The following is a 14,617-nucleotide window of genomic DNA, read 5'->3' as shown; positions in this document are numbered from 1 at the left end:
GCCTATGAAGCAGACAGAAGCCAGTGTGTAGGTTTAGTGTCCCTTTAACACCTGTGCTAGTGACAGACTGGGTTGTGCTGTAGTAAGCCAGGCCTGCACAGAGCTCTGAAGAGACTGTACACGTATCCAGCTGCTACTACCAGGGGAGACTGCTGTGAATTTGTTAGGCAGTACTTGGTGCTGCTGGTTATCTGTGTTGGTGGCCGTCCTGTCTGCTGACTGAGTGGGAGGATCACACTGGGAGACTAATAAGGACACAGCTCATTCTACCCTCTCCCACTCTGGGAGTCTGAATCCAGTTAAGTTCAGCCCTTGCAGCTTTTGTATCATTGTGGTTGTGGGATTTACTCTGACCCATGAAAGGTAAGCTACTATTAGCAGCCAGGAATGTTGCTCTTTGTCATGTGTCTCTGTAAAGTTTAGCCTGATCTTTGCTGTGATCCATTCTCATATAGTAGTAAGCAATCCACAATTGCTGTGCATTAATAAGTCATTGCTGACATCTGCCTGGGGATCACAGATTTACATGCATGCATGTGCTATGTGCATTAATGCCAGGCTGAAGTTTGTTATTACAGAGGCCCAGATTGTGGGTGTAATTGATGATCAGGCTGGAAGTGTAAAGTAATTCATTGGGCACGGAAAAATGATTGGTGATGCCTGTTAGACACAGAAAGTGTTAACACAGAGCAGTGCTACAATAAGCAGATCCAAGCCCTGCTGTCATCTTATCTATTGATCTTGATGTGTCTGCGCTCTCAAGTTCACATCAGATGTACTTGGGCACAGCAATGATTAGTGGCAGGTCTGGGATAGGAAGTGCACTGCATGAGATGTCATCTGGTTATTGTAGCAGCACTAAAGAAATCCCCAAATAACTGGATTATATGGACACAGTCATCTGCCACGCATCATTACCTGCAACTTTCCCCATCTGCACCGAAAATAGGATAATCTGGGGAATTATATTTTCATATCAGTATTTTTAGCATGTGCAGTAAATGCGTTATCTAGTTAGGTTGTGTGTATGTATTGAGGTAGCAGAGCTGAATTTGTCATTGAGCTTTTGTATATTGTGATAACCCATTAAGTTTCTCTTGTGTTTTGTGTTAACTCATTAAATTAAGAATATTTAATTATTATACTTAAAATTCTATGGAAAAATACTATGGATTTCATCAGAGTTTTGGATGCAATTTTGCAACCAAAACCAGGATTGGATTCATACAAAAGGGGAGATTTCGTATCTGTCTGTGCTTTATACTTTCTAGTCTTATTTGGTCCATGTCTGAACAAAGTCTGCTACTGTAATAGCACATTACGATGTATTGGTAGGTTGTGCCTAATGACAAACTCACCTCTGTTACCTCTGTTACTTTTATACAGAGGTAGTAGTGCTTTGTTATTTAATTACTTCTTTTGTGCATTAAAACAACTCTCAGTAGTGGATATTGTAGGATGTTTACCTGTAGCAGATAAACTCACAAGTGCATAACTTTTCTATGATTCTCAAGCTCAGCTCTGCTACATCTCTGTCTCAGACCTGCTAAAGTACTTGTGGCAATATTAATCATAGTTCATATTTAGACATATAAACCCACAGAATTTTCAAGGATTACAAGTGATGCTAATGGTTTTCTGCTTCTTTGATCTTGTCCCAAGAGAAAATCCAGTTGATCATTTCCTCCCATTGGGTTCCTCCTCAATGTCACATTTTCCAAATGTTTGGCTATTTTCCCATCCTCTTCACGTGCTAATCACTATTTATTGATGTGCTGCAACAGCCAACACATTGGCCTTTCTGCATTGATTTAACTCTTCGGCTCATGTCGTAGACAAACAACTGTTCAGAACTTTTATGATGACAGAACAGGCGAAGCTGCTGCTTTTCAATTAAGAACCTAAGAGCAATCTCACATATATAGTCCAATGTTGAAAAGGTTAATGAGACTGGCAGAGCCCTGGGTGATGAGCAGTGCGAGACTTGGAGACGCAGCTAATCAGAGCATTATGTGATGGCACAGGATCCGGAACAGCCCTGCACATGTAGCCATTCCATCTGATACTACTAAAACTTCCTGACTCACAGCCAAAAGGTCCAGCAATGAGGAGTCACACAGACACACATAATACGCTGGCCTAGGAAAAGCAAACTTCTTTACTTACTACATTCATTCACATCTAGTGATATTCCCTAAGGCGTCCTCCTGAAATGATGGAATAATTATACCAAATTCATCAGTGTTTGAGAAACACAGATTTTGTTTGTTACAACAGAAGTGAACAACGGGTCCCATAAACTAAACTATGTTAGACAGGTGGGATTTTATTACACGAGTCATTTTTTTGTTAAAGGGGATTATTCTGGGTGGTCTACAGAGTATGTGTGTGTTAGTATCTGTCTGAAAAACCAAATATCTATCTATCTATCTATCTATCTATCTATCTATCTATCGCACCATTAATTGTATGTATCTATTAATCAATCAATTCACATCATACTTTTGAAAATGTGCAGTATCTGTCTATCTAGTCATCTATCTAGGCCACTGTTTTTCAATCTTTTCAAGCAAGTACCTCCCTAGTGAAAAAACCCTCAACTGAGTACCCTCAAAGAGGCAATCACTTATAAATGTTAACAAAATAAGGCTTTTGGAACCTTTTTAAGCAGTTATGTTATGGCCCTCTCAGTGCTCCCACATGTATTTTTTTTTAAGTAGATTGTGAGCCCCATATAACCTATCAGTATGTCTTTGTAGAATGGGAGGAAGTCCACACAAACTCCTTGCAGATGTTGTTCCTGGCAAGATTCAAACCCAGGACTCCAGCGCTGCAAGGCTGCAGTGCTAACCACTGAGCCACCATGTTGCCCCAGTGCCCTCGCATGTATTATAATGGACCCCTCAGTGCCCCTACATGTAATATAATGGTCACTCACTGCCCCACACCCAGTGACGTGTAAGGAGCTAGTGGTGAGCTTAATTCACTACTCACCATTATATTCCATGCTGCCTCTACTCCAGGGCCTGATGTAACATCAACATTCAGTGCCTGGAGCCGAGGGAATGTGGAGCAATGAAATAAGCCCTACACTCACTACCCGAGGAGCATGTGACTGCAATGAGCAACTCAATCACTACTTTAATGGACATCAATACAAAAAAAAACATTAAAACGTTAGGCACCAACCAGTGTTTTTACAGGCAATGGAATTTTAGCTGCTGAATTTGTATTATTATACTAGTAAATATCTTTCATGCCTATGTATATATTTCATGCCTGTGCCAATGTATACACAGTATGTCAGATCCATGTATCTATTTATAGTTGGTATTTATGTTACATCTACCTAGCTTTTCATCTATGTTAGATCAGTCAGTCTATCAGTGTTAGATGGAACCCCATTAAATCTACTATATCCATTTTACCTCTATGTATCTTTCCATGTCCATCCTTCCTTTCTTCCTGTCTGTCTGTCAATCTTATATATAAATCTAGTAAGAGATGCAGTATAGGAAACTTACAGTAAAGGTAACTAATTGTTCACCACAAAGCAGTGAAATATATATTCTTGTGCATGCTGCTGTACAAGTAAAGCTATATTGTAGCTGACACATATTGAACAGTTACTTAAAGAGGTATTGCCATCTCTGAAATTTAAGGCTTATCACAGTGTCATGACCTGTATGGCCGTGTACTGTGCAGCCCCCTAGGATGATTGTAATGGTGAATATGAGCTAAAATGTCTATGGTCGTGTTGGCAAAACAATTGCTCACCAAATGATCACTCGGTTGTTCACCCCAGAGATACTATAGTACAGGGAGGGAGTGTATGGTAAACTTATGTGCAGATACTATAGTACAGGGAGGGAGTGTATGGTAAACTGATGTGCAGATACTATAGTACAGAGAGTGTATGGTAAACTGATGTGCATACACAATAGCTCAACAAATGACATTATATAAGCTCAGCTAGAAATGTCTGTCAACAAACTGAAGACTGGTTGTAGTAGCAACTAGCAGAATGTTACAAGTGGTTGTGGGCTGTATTTAATAATCCTCATTTTCATGTAGATTACATGTATATGTAAGAATGGTGTTCAAACATTAAAGGTATACTTATAATAAAGATAAAAATAGTTTTTTTCTTTTTTTTTTTAATGTAGATTGTGAGCCCCATGTTTTTTTTTTTCCCTATCAGTATGTCTTTGTAGAATTGGAGGAAATCCACGAAAACACGGGGAGAACATACAGACTCCTTGCAGATGTTGTATCTGGCGGGATTTGAATCCAGGACTCCAGCACTGCAAGGCTCCAGTGCTAACCACTGAGCCACTGTGTTGCCCCCGAAAATAATTTTTTGAAAGGAACAATTTTTCATGGCTCTGAAAGACATTGGGCCAGATTTACCAATATTAATACAGCTGAATTGTGGTACAATGTGGCCACAAAACAGGCATACAGGCCTTACATCACATTTATTATCTGTTTTATTTTGCACTTTATCTGACAAAGGGGAAAAGGGGTGAATTTAAGCTGTGACACAGTGCATCAAAAATGTGCCAAAATTTTATTTTGTAGCACATTTGTTTGTGAGACCCCAACTAGACAGTTCCAAGGTGGGTGATTTTTTTTTTTTTTTTAAATTGCCTGCTTTGCTCATACACAATAGTTAATCTGCCCTGGTTTGCTCATACACAGTACTAGTATGCCCTGATATGTTAATAATTTGTTCCCCTTAGACATGTCTTCCTTAAAGAGGTACCACTGTAGAAAGTTATGGCAATGTCACTAGTATGTACCATTGCTTTATGATGGTGCAGTATCCCCCTCTGGGAAACCCACTGATTATAAGAATTAATGGGCCAGAGGACAACACATCCCAACATTGATCTACGCTTGCAGCAAATCTACAGAAGTAAAGATGAGTATGATGATCAAGGTGTATAAGCTAACTATAGATTTCTTAGCAGTCTCTCTATAGTGGGTCACTAATCTACTAGGTGTAGCACTGCAGGGTGACTGCCACCATCATAGCACAGCACCCAAAAGGTGAGCAACCCAGCAGCCCAACAGCACCACTGCTGCCCAGTTAAGCCCACAGACTGTAGTCCATAACACAGCTCCAGCTCCAGAGGAATCACAGCCACCATGCAACTACGCACCATGTGAATGATCTCAAAAAGTTCACCCTACCATGTGGTCTCAGTCAGTCACATCAATTTTAGGATATGTTAAAATAAAATGTACTTTTTGTGTATAGATGTACCACAAAAATGGACATCTTTTATAGAGCAGCTTTCTCTAGTCACTATTAGTCACTGTCATCATTTTCTCAATATACGTTTAGCAGAATAAGTCATAGAGTAGATCCTGGGACTTGACGTGACTCGGTCTGTTGCATGGACATTTCTTCTGCAATGAATACAATTGTGATTCATTTCCTGCTGCGGATCAAGTTAGTGTAATGTTCTTCAAAAGAATTACTAATAATACATGAAGAAAAATGTCTACCCCTATGATCACTATCCTGCTTTAAGATTACACAAATTTGATATATGATTTTTAGATTTTTATACGGTGTGAAACTAAATCAATGCAGGGTTAATCATAATTATTTATATCTTTAAGCCACACCAATGACATAGTAATACATTGATGATCACCTATAGTGGATGTCATTCTGTACCAGTTCTTCATCCTGTCTGATCACAATCTCATTTTTTTCATGTTTGTAAGCTTCAAACTAAGTCTGTCACCAAAAATTGATCAATTTAGCAAAAAGTTGTTTTTTTTTAAACTTAAACATATTTTAAGATTTTTTGGCAATATTTTCCACGTCTCATCCTTCCATATTTTATTTTATTTATTTATTTTTTAAAGAACTAAATCCCTCAATTATCACTCTGACCGCTAAGTCTAATAATAAATTGCAGCTCCTTCCTTACATCCCAGACAAGACAGACAAAATTGCAGTAAAGGATAACACTTCTACAGATAACACCATTCATAGACTTCACAGCTTATCTGCTTTACCTCTCCACACAAGTCATGTCTAGAAAATGTTCCCTAAGGGAGCCTTCACACAATGAAACGCTGCGCTCATTCTGATCGTAAAAACACGTTTACGCGCGTACTACATTGAAAGCATAGGGAAAAAAGCCTCCCATTGATTTCAATGGGGAGCGCGCGTATGCCGGCACCCATTCATGTCAATGGGAGCTGCTTTTTACACGCTCATTCTGGACGTGTTTTTACGATCAGAATGAGCGCAGCGTTGCATCGTGTGAAGGCTCCCTTAGACTCAGTGAGTCACCATCAGACTATTGCAGTGTATGCCCATGACTACGTTGCAAAGTGTATCATAAAGTGCTATTAAATAAAATTTTAAAATTAAATTAATTCATTTAAAAAAAGACAATACATTCCTTTACAATGAACTGACATTTGCTATTTTGAGTAAAAAAAAAATGGAGATAAAATAGTTAAATAAGAAAGTATATGCCAATAGAAAAAATGACTATTACACGTGTTGAAAAGAATCAGAGCTTCTGCATTGTCTCAATGGCAAGTGAGTGTGTGACATTGGACAGAAGTTAGAGCACAACAGATGTCCTCCAAAAGTGAAAGAAGGAGCAAGTGACTTTTTTTATTGACAGGAACATAGGGTACAAACCCCTACAGAAAATAAGCAGGAATAGGAACAATCTTAGAAATTGCTCATGAACTGTCAGGAATGCCAGCCGGTTCATCTGATCACTGGAAAGGAAATTTAGGCACAGGCAGATCAGCACTTCAGGGACCTGCTCCGAGGAAACAGCTGCCACCAGTCTACAAGGCCCTGGAAACTTCTCTTCCTACAGTCGTTTTGTATAATTAGTAGCTTATATCATTTTACTCCAAAAATGCTCTTGGTGGAAATATTTGCATGTTATTCCACTTGTGCGGATCCTCTCAATGTTACGTACCGTGTGCAGAACAGTCTTATATCCATATATACAGTAAATGGACAGTAAGATGTTTAATGTTCTCTTTACAGAGCAAATAATGAACTTGATACTTGTCTATAAGAATGTTAAGCTGAAGTGAAAATTTGCACAGCGCTATTAGTCACTGAACACTGCCAGCTGAAAAGAGGAGATTCCATTGATGGCTAATTGTATTCATTAAGTGATAATATTTTCTACATTAACTGGTACACATTAGTCACGACGGGGACAGAAAGGAATGCCCACATGATTGTACACCAAGCTATTAGGTGCCATTAGATCATGGGGTACATTCAAGGGGTAAAAGCTGCGCCCTTAATGTTGGCAATGTGACGGTCATGATTATATGCATTGGCAGCTTTTCAGAAATAGAATGCATTCACTCATTGCTGATAAAGCTGGGTAAGATCCTATAATGAGGCAGCTGTCTCGGGCAGGCAGATTTGAGGAATGGCAAAGTTTCAAGTGTGCAATTTCAACACCTTACATTTCCCTTATGGCACTGCTGGAACTAGCAGTTTTCCTATTGATAACACTTTGTCACTGGTATAGAGAGGAACAGACAACTGTTCCAAGAAGATCTCCCGTGTTGCGTCACTTAAGTTTTTCTTCTCTGCTTAATGTTGCTGTTTTAAAGGTTGTTAAAGCGTTACATTGATTTTCTATGGTAAGGGCAATTGTTCTGGGGATTTATTGTAATTGCCATTTTGCAGGGATTACAAAAGATTTGCTACTCTCTACAGGCACCCTCAGCAGGAGGACAAGCAGTAGGCTAATAGGCAAGGCTAATAGGCAAGGCTAATAGGCACCCTCAGCAGGAGGACAATCAGTAGTCTAATGGGCAAGGATGATAGGCACCCTCTACAGGAGGACAAGCAATAGGTTAATAGGCAAGGCTAACAGACACCCTGTACAGGAGGATAAGCAGTAGGCTAATAGGCAAGCCTAATAGGCACTCTCTACAGGAGTACAAGCAGTAGGCTAATAGGCAATGCCAATAGGCACCCTCTACATGGAGGACAAGCAGTAGGCTAATAGGCACCCTCTACAGGAGCACAAGCAGTAGGCTAATAGGCAAGGCTAACAGACACCCTCTACAGGAGGATAAGCAGTAGGCTAATAGGCAAGGATGATAGGCACCCTCTGAGGGAGGACAAGCAATAGGCTAATAGGCAAGGATGATAGGCACCCTCTGAGGGAGGACAAGCAATAGGCTAATAGGCAAGGCAAACAGACACCCTCTACAGGAGGATAAGCAGTAGGCTAATAGGCAAGGATGATAGGCACCCTCTGAGGGAGGACAAGCAATAGGCTAATAGGCAAGGATGATAGGCACCCTCTGAGGGAGGACAAGCAATAGGCTAATAGGCAAGGCTAACAGACACCCTCTACAGGAGGATAAGCAGTAGGCTAATAGGCAAGGATGATAGGCACCCTCTGAGGGAGGACAAGCAATAGGCTAATAGGCAAGGATGATAGGCACCCTCTGAGGGAGGACAAGCAATAGGCTAATAGGCAAGGCTAACAGACACCCTCTACAGGAGGACAAGCAGTAGGCTAATAGGCAAGGCTAATAGGCACCCTCTACAGGAGCACAAGCAGTAGGCTAATAGGCAAGGCTAATAGGCACCCTCTACAGGAGCACAATCAGTAGACTAATAGGCAATGCCAATAGGCACCCTCTACATGGAGGACAAGCAGTAGGATAATAGGCACCCTCCACAGGAGCACAAGCAGTAGGCTAATAGGCAAGGCTAACAGACACCCTCTACAGGAGGATAAGCAGTAGGCTAATAGTCAAGGATGATAGGCACCTTCTGAGGGAGGACAAGCAATAGGCTAATAGGCAAGGCTAACAGACACCCTCTACAGGAGCACAAGCAGTAGGCTAATAGGCAAGGCTAATAGGCACCCTCTACAGGAGCACAAGCAGTAGGCTAATAGGCAAGGCTAATAGGCACCCTCTACAGGAGCACAAGCAGTAGGCTAATAGGCAAAGCTAATAGGCACCCACAACAGGAGGACAAGCAGTAGGCTAATAGGCAAGGCCAATAGGCACCCTCTACATGGAGGGCAAGCAGTAGGCTAATAGGAACCCTGAACAAGAGGACAAGCAGTAGGCTAATATGCAAGGCTAATATTCCTTTAATAGTCCCACAATGGGGAAATTTCAGTGATACAGTTTCATAGATGGTACAGTAGTATATAACAGGAGAGAAACACATACAAGCTCATGGCAGATAGAGAAATCCTAGTAATCAGAGCAACTAAAAAAAGAAAGAAACATAGACACACTGCAGGATCATTTAGTTCTCTGTGCGGATTGATGTTAATAATAATAATAATAATACAGCCGACTTGGTTGTAGGACACGAGGAGGGGGGTCACAGCATGTGGATATAACAAGCAGAAAATTTTGCAGAGGTGGGGGACATAGTCAGCTATTATGATAACATGTGGTAGTTCTTTGGTACGTAGTGAGATCTCCTGCTCACAGCTGATAGTTTGGTATCTTATATCAGCACTATTGTCCTTTTAACCACAAAAAAAAATGCCCCAAATGTCCTTCATCACAAGCCCTCCTCCTCTTTACCACTGTGTTCTACTGCCCAGAGAAGTCTGAAGCCATCCAGGTATACATGGTGCTGCTCTCTTGCCAAGCTTCCATAACTCCTGGGGTAGGTGGGTGATTGTAGGTTTCCAGGCTGTAACAGAGTCCCACGTGTCCACAGTAATAGAGAGAAATACCAGTCAGCTGTAGCATCTTCACACATCAGCAATTGACACCAAAAATCATCTCCTTGAAGAAGAAGTCCACACTTCCATGTAGGTTTTCCTCCATGCCGCATGGTGAGCCATGCTGTCCTAGCTGGGGGGATGGTAACAGGCACATGTGGAAACCAGCTGAACCAGGTCTTGTCATTGTCCATGCTTTACAATGGAAACAAAAGGAACAAAATACTCCACAGGGTCTTCCATTCGATTTATAGTTGCTAATTCATAGTGCTAGATTGCTTAGTTACCGGATTCTTGAAGATACAGAGAAAAAAGAGTGAAAAAGGAAAGAAAAGTTTGCTCCCAGCTTGGAGCACTGCATCAAGGCAGCCAAGCCCCTCAGGGGGGCGGCACCAAAAAAAAAAAAAAAAGGCAGGGTAAGACAAAACTTTGATATGATTATGGAGCTCAGCTACCACAGGCATATAAGGTCTAGGAGAATTTGTGATACAAATATAGGAATGAAGAAGACCCTCATCTCTATCAGGTTAAAGGGGTTTTCCCATCTCACTGTTTCAGTTTTGCCTGCAGTCTCTTCTTCTCACTTCCTGTATTTCTCACCCCCCCTCCCTTCCAGCTTACTGAAGACTATCACAATACTGATGCAGATTACATAATAGGCACATTCTTATAGAGAATTAACTCAGTGTTATCTGTGTGTTTACATAGAGAGATAACAGACTCCTCTTTATCAGCTAAACTGCAATTAGCTGAACTGATTGTCCTGCCAACTAGAGCAGTGAGGAAGTGACTCACTTTTCTTACAGGTCCATGGTTATGGAAATGCTGCGTGAACAATGGGGGGAATAAATTCACATAGCAAGAAAACAAAGCAGCGTTTCTAAAGCAATATATTTAGGAAAAATCTCCATTTACATAAGCTACCAGTATAGATAGGATACTTGAGATGGGACAACCCCTTTAAGGTGGTCTAGTAAGTTCATAAAGGATTATTTAGTTTTACTCTGCCTTTGGGAGTTAGTTAGACCTTGTCAGTACACGTGTTTATGTTGGATATTGGTCAAACACAATGTTTCAAAGAGTAAGTTCGCTTCAATTTTACAGACATAGCAAAGTTTAAGATTATGTGTTAACTACACAATGGCACGTAGCAGTCACTACAGTTATTAGCTGATGGACCCTACTGACATAGACAGGATTCTAAAGTTTATGGCCTGTTTTATAAGGCTATGAGATTGCTTCACAGATTTGCTTACATTTGTTAGACACAATACAGTTCTACTGTAGTACAGTTTTGCTTTTGCTTTTTTTATCCAAGGGATGGATACCTCTATTTGTTGGAAATAGCTAATGCCCATCATATGGTGGATGAATCAATGTGTTGTGACTTCGCTTATAAACTGAGAAACCCCTGTGCACTTGGCTTTTATGTCAGCAGTCAGAGGGTTAACTCATAAGTCAACCTATGTTCTCTGAGCTAACTAACAGAGCAACAGTGGGGAATGTTCTTGTACGTTCACAATTTCATACAGAGAGATTCAGATAAGAATACATTATTTTGTTTAGATATGTTACGGTGTATACTATTTATTAGAATCCTTATGAGGACTTTGAAAATGTAATGTGTTACTTTATAGCTTTGAAATGTTCTTATTAGAGATGAACTGTCCTTTCAGTTAACGTTTGTCCTCTTATATATTTTTATGAGCCCAAAAGACTCCATTTCTGCTTTTCATTAGTAGTTATTCCTTTTTTTCCTTTTGACTTTCTTTTAGCTGTTTGAGCCTTTTTAAGAACAAGGTTATCTTGAGGGCTTCCAATTGTCTTAATGGATTTAGTCATTTCAAAAAGGAATCCATAAAACTAGAGACATAAAGATAGGAAATAGATATAGATAGGTAATTGATACGAATGTGGTAGATAGATAGATAGATAGATAGATAGATAGATAGATAGATAGATAGATAGATAAGACGTGGGAAAAATGGCAGCAGTCCAACATTTAGAAAAAGTGTGGGTTTATTCCAAACAGCGACGTTTCGGGTCTTATCTGAACCTTTTTCAAGCCTTAAAAAAGGTTCGGATAAGAACCGAAACGTCACTGCTTGGAATAAACCCACACTTTTTCTAAATGTTGGACTGCTGCCATTTTTTCCACTTCTTATGTAAAGTTGAAGATTAGCCATCTTCTAGTTTGGCTTTGCACCCGGTTTGTATGTTGTGCTGCTTCTGCATTTTTTTCTATTAGATAGATAGATAGATACCGTTTTAGACAGATATAGATATGACAGACTAATTGAAAGATTAATTCATAGAATGGGGAAGATTTACTATACTATTCTAGTTCCAGCTCGACCCTGGTGTAAAATTAGCTGAAAAACAGACAATTATATGGGGTCTGTCTCTGTCGCATAATAAGCACCGTCAGATAGCCAGGTTTCACATGAATAAAATGCTTTTTTATTCTTCATCAGTTTTTCCTGATATGCTAATGAGTTGCTTGGTGTAAGGGTGCATTCACACGGAGTAAAGTGGCGCTGATTCTGGCACGATAACTTGCGGCAGAATCAGCGCTGATACAAAGACTCCCTTTAACTTCAATGGGTCCCGCAGAAAATAGAACCCATTGAAGTCAAATGGAGTCTTGTTATCAGCGCTGATTCTGCCACGAGTTATCGTGGCAGAATCAGCACTACTTTACTCCGTGTGAATGCCCCTTAACAAAGGAACTCTATTACCCTAATCACACCAGCAAGCCATGTTTCACCATGCTAAGTCCATCTCTCCATTCCTCTCTCATGACAAAATGATTGGGAAGCAGAAATAAATGTTTTATTCATGTGACCACCAGTTATGTGACTGTGCTTATACTTCAATGAGAAGTGTTGTGGTGACTGGCTCTCTTTAAATTAATAGATAGATAAATCAATACATCTTGTCCAGCATGGTGGCTCAGTGGTTAGCGCTGCAGCCTTGCCATGCTGGAGTTCTGGGTTCAAATCCTGTCAAGGGAAACATCGGCAAGGAGTTTGTATGTTCTTCTTGGGTTTCCTCTGACATTCCAAAGACATACTGATAGGAAAAAAAATTGATAAATCTTGGTCTGATTGTATAATTGTTACAATCCAGTTTAGACCAATCCAGTGCTGTTGAAAACTGTATCTTTCCATGTTTCCTTCTATCCACTCTTATTCTACTAACCAGTAAAAAGTGTTACCTTTTACAAGGCAATTTTGCTAAGTCTACTACATTTCTCTGATGATCTCATGGCAGTGGATATAATGAAACATGGTTTTCTACAAGTGATTTAAATAGAAACAGTAAGAGAACATATATAGTAGCAGATAGCCTGCAGTTGTCCTCACGGAGCTCTGCTGTCAGTTCAGTATTTTATGCTTTCGGTGTTTATTCCATATATATTTATATGATTTTATTTGCTATGATCTTTGAAGGACGTATTTCTTTCAGGACTTCATAAAATTTCATGATGGTTGTTTTGAACCTAATATAATCTGACATTGGTTCCTGGGGGCCAGCAGTGGTTGAGGCTGTTACAATAGAGGGCCATATTAGGTAAAGAGTTGTACAACGTATTACATGTAATAAATTAGTGACTTTCAGTAGGAAAGAGGGTAACGAGTCGACCTTTACTGTATTGCTATGGTTTTATGATTCCGAACTTTGGCGTGTCATCATTCTCATGGTTAGTAGGCATATTGAAAATGTTTCTTTAACCTCTCCTTTTCATTGTTACATACAGAAGGTATCGGTAGAAACCTCTAAATAAGTAATGTCTTTTTCTTGAAAGCATGTGGCTTCATTGTGCTTCCTATCATTCATTGTTGAAGAATGTGACAATGTGGCAGATGTGAAAATCTGTTAGATATGTAAATATGGTTTCAATTACCTAATTATTTTGATCAATTTTTTTACGTTGATATCCTAATAAATAAAGCTATACAATAACAATTTAGTTGCTATACTGCAAGAAGGATATTTAACATTTCTAATATATTTTTTAGGATTTGTACGTAAGGCATAATGCATTTCTATCAAAGGCCTGGCATTACAAAACAGTGTAATTGTATCTATCATTGAATGCTATGTAATTCACAAGAATGGAGTTATCAAGCTGTGATTATTTTACAGCCTTTGATAACTTGGGCCTATACAGAAACACAGCAGTTGCAAAGATTTCTCCAATGTCAGGCACAATTTCAGTGCATGGTACTTCTGAAGCTTCACGGAACAAATAAACCACATAGAATTTCACAAATTAAAAAGCAAAAGCTGAAAATGACAGAGAAGGGGTAATTGAACAGAAGTGACTGTGTGCATCTTTTATTTCTTTAAGTATAGTTTTCTTGTATATAGAAAAAGTAACATAAATGTAAAAGTCTCTCGCAGCTGTCATTGTGACTTTTCTTCCCTCTGAACATGTGGCAAGAATGGCAAACCTTTTTAGTGATTCTGTGTTAGAAACAGTCAACTGATACTTTAATGAACAAAGAACAGATTTTATTTTGCGATTCTGAAACATTGTTCCATTGAAAATCGGTATAACAACTTCATAGAAAATTGTTTAAGCTTTAAGAAAACCACAATACTGTATTTATATTTATGTATCAGCTCGAGTGTCCAGTGAACCCCCATTGTTAATATACATGGACATCTTAAATGGAAGATTGTACTACATAATGCACACCATTCACCCAAGTGACCCTATTTTGGAAACCAGATCCCTTACAGAATTCATCTATGGATTTTTTGCTCATTTTTAACTCACAGGCATTTTAAGGAATGTATTTGAATTAAATGATCAATTAAAAAAAAAAATCTAGTTAGAGCTATGTTTTGATGATTTTTTTTTCCTGGGAGTAAAGTACCCCATC

General features: G+C 39.4%; 1 protein-coding gene across 2 annotated transcripts in view; it reads left to right on the top strand.

Moving 5' to 3' along the window:
- Positions 1-247: 247 nt before the first annotated feature.
- The window catches only part of COL19A1 (collagen type XIX alpha 1 chain), a 661,532-nt gene continuing 647,162 nt past the window's right edge, over positions 248-14,617 (top strand). For both annotated transcript variants that reach the window (XM_075268349.1, XM_075268350.1), the window contains exon 1: positions 248-363. The gene's annotated coding sequence lies outside the window, so the exon portion shown is untranslated. The remainder of the gene's footprint in view (positions 364-14,617) is intronic.

The sequence above is a fragment of the Leptodactylus fuscus genome, chromosome 3 (genome assembly GCF_031893055.1).
Source record: "Leptodactylus fuscus isolate aLepFus1 chromosome 3, aLepFus1.hap2, whole genome shotgun sequence".
Taxonomy (NCBI): Eukaryota; Metazoa; Chordata; class Amphibia; order Anura; family Leptodactylidae; genus Leptodactylus; species Leptodactylus fuscus.
The sequence above is the reverse complement of the archived record's forward strand: the minus strand, read 5'-3'. Positions and strand labels throughout refer to the sequence as shown.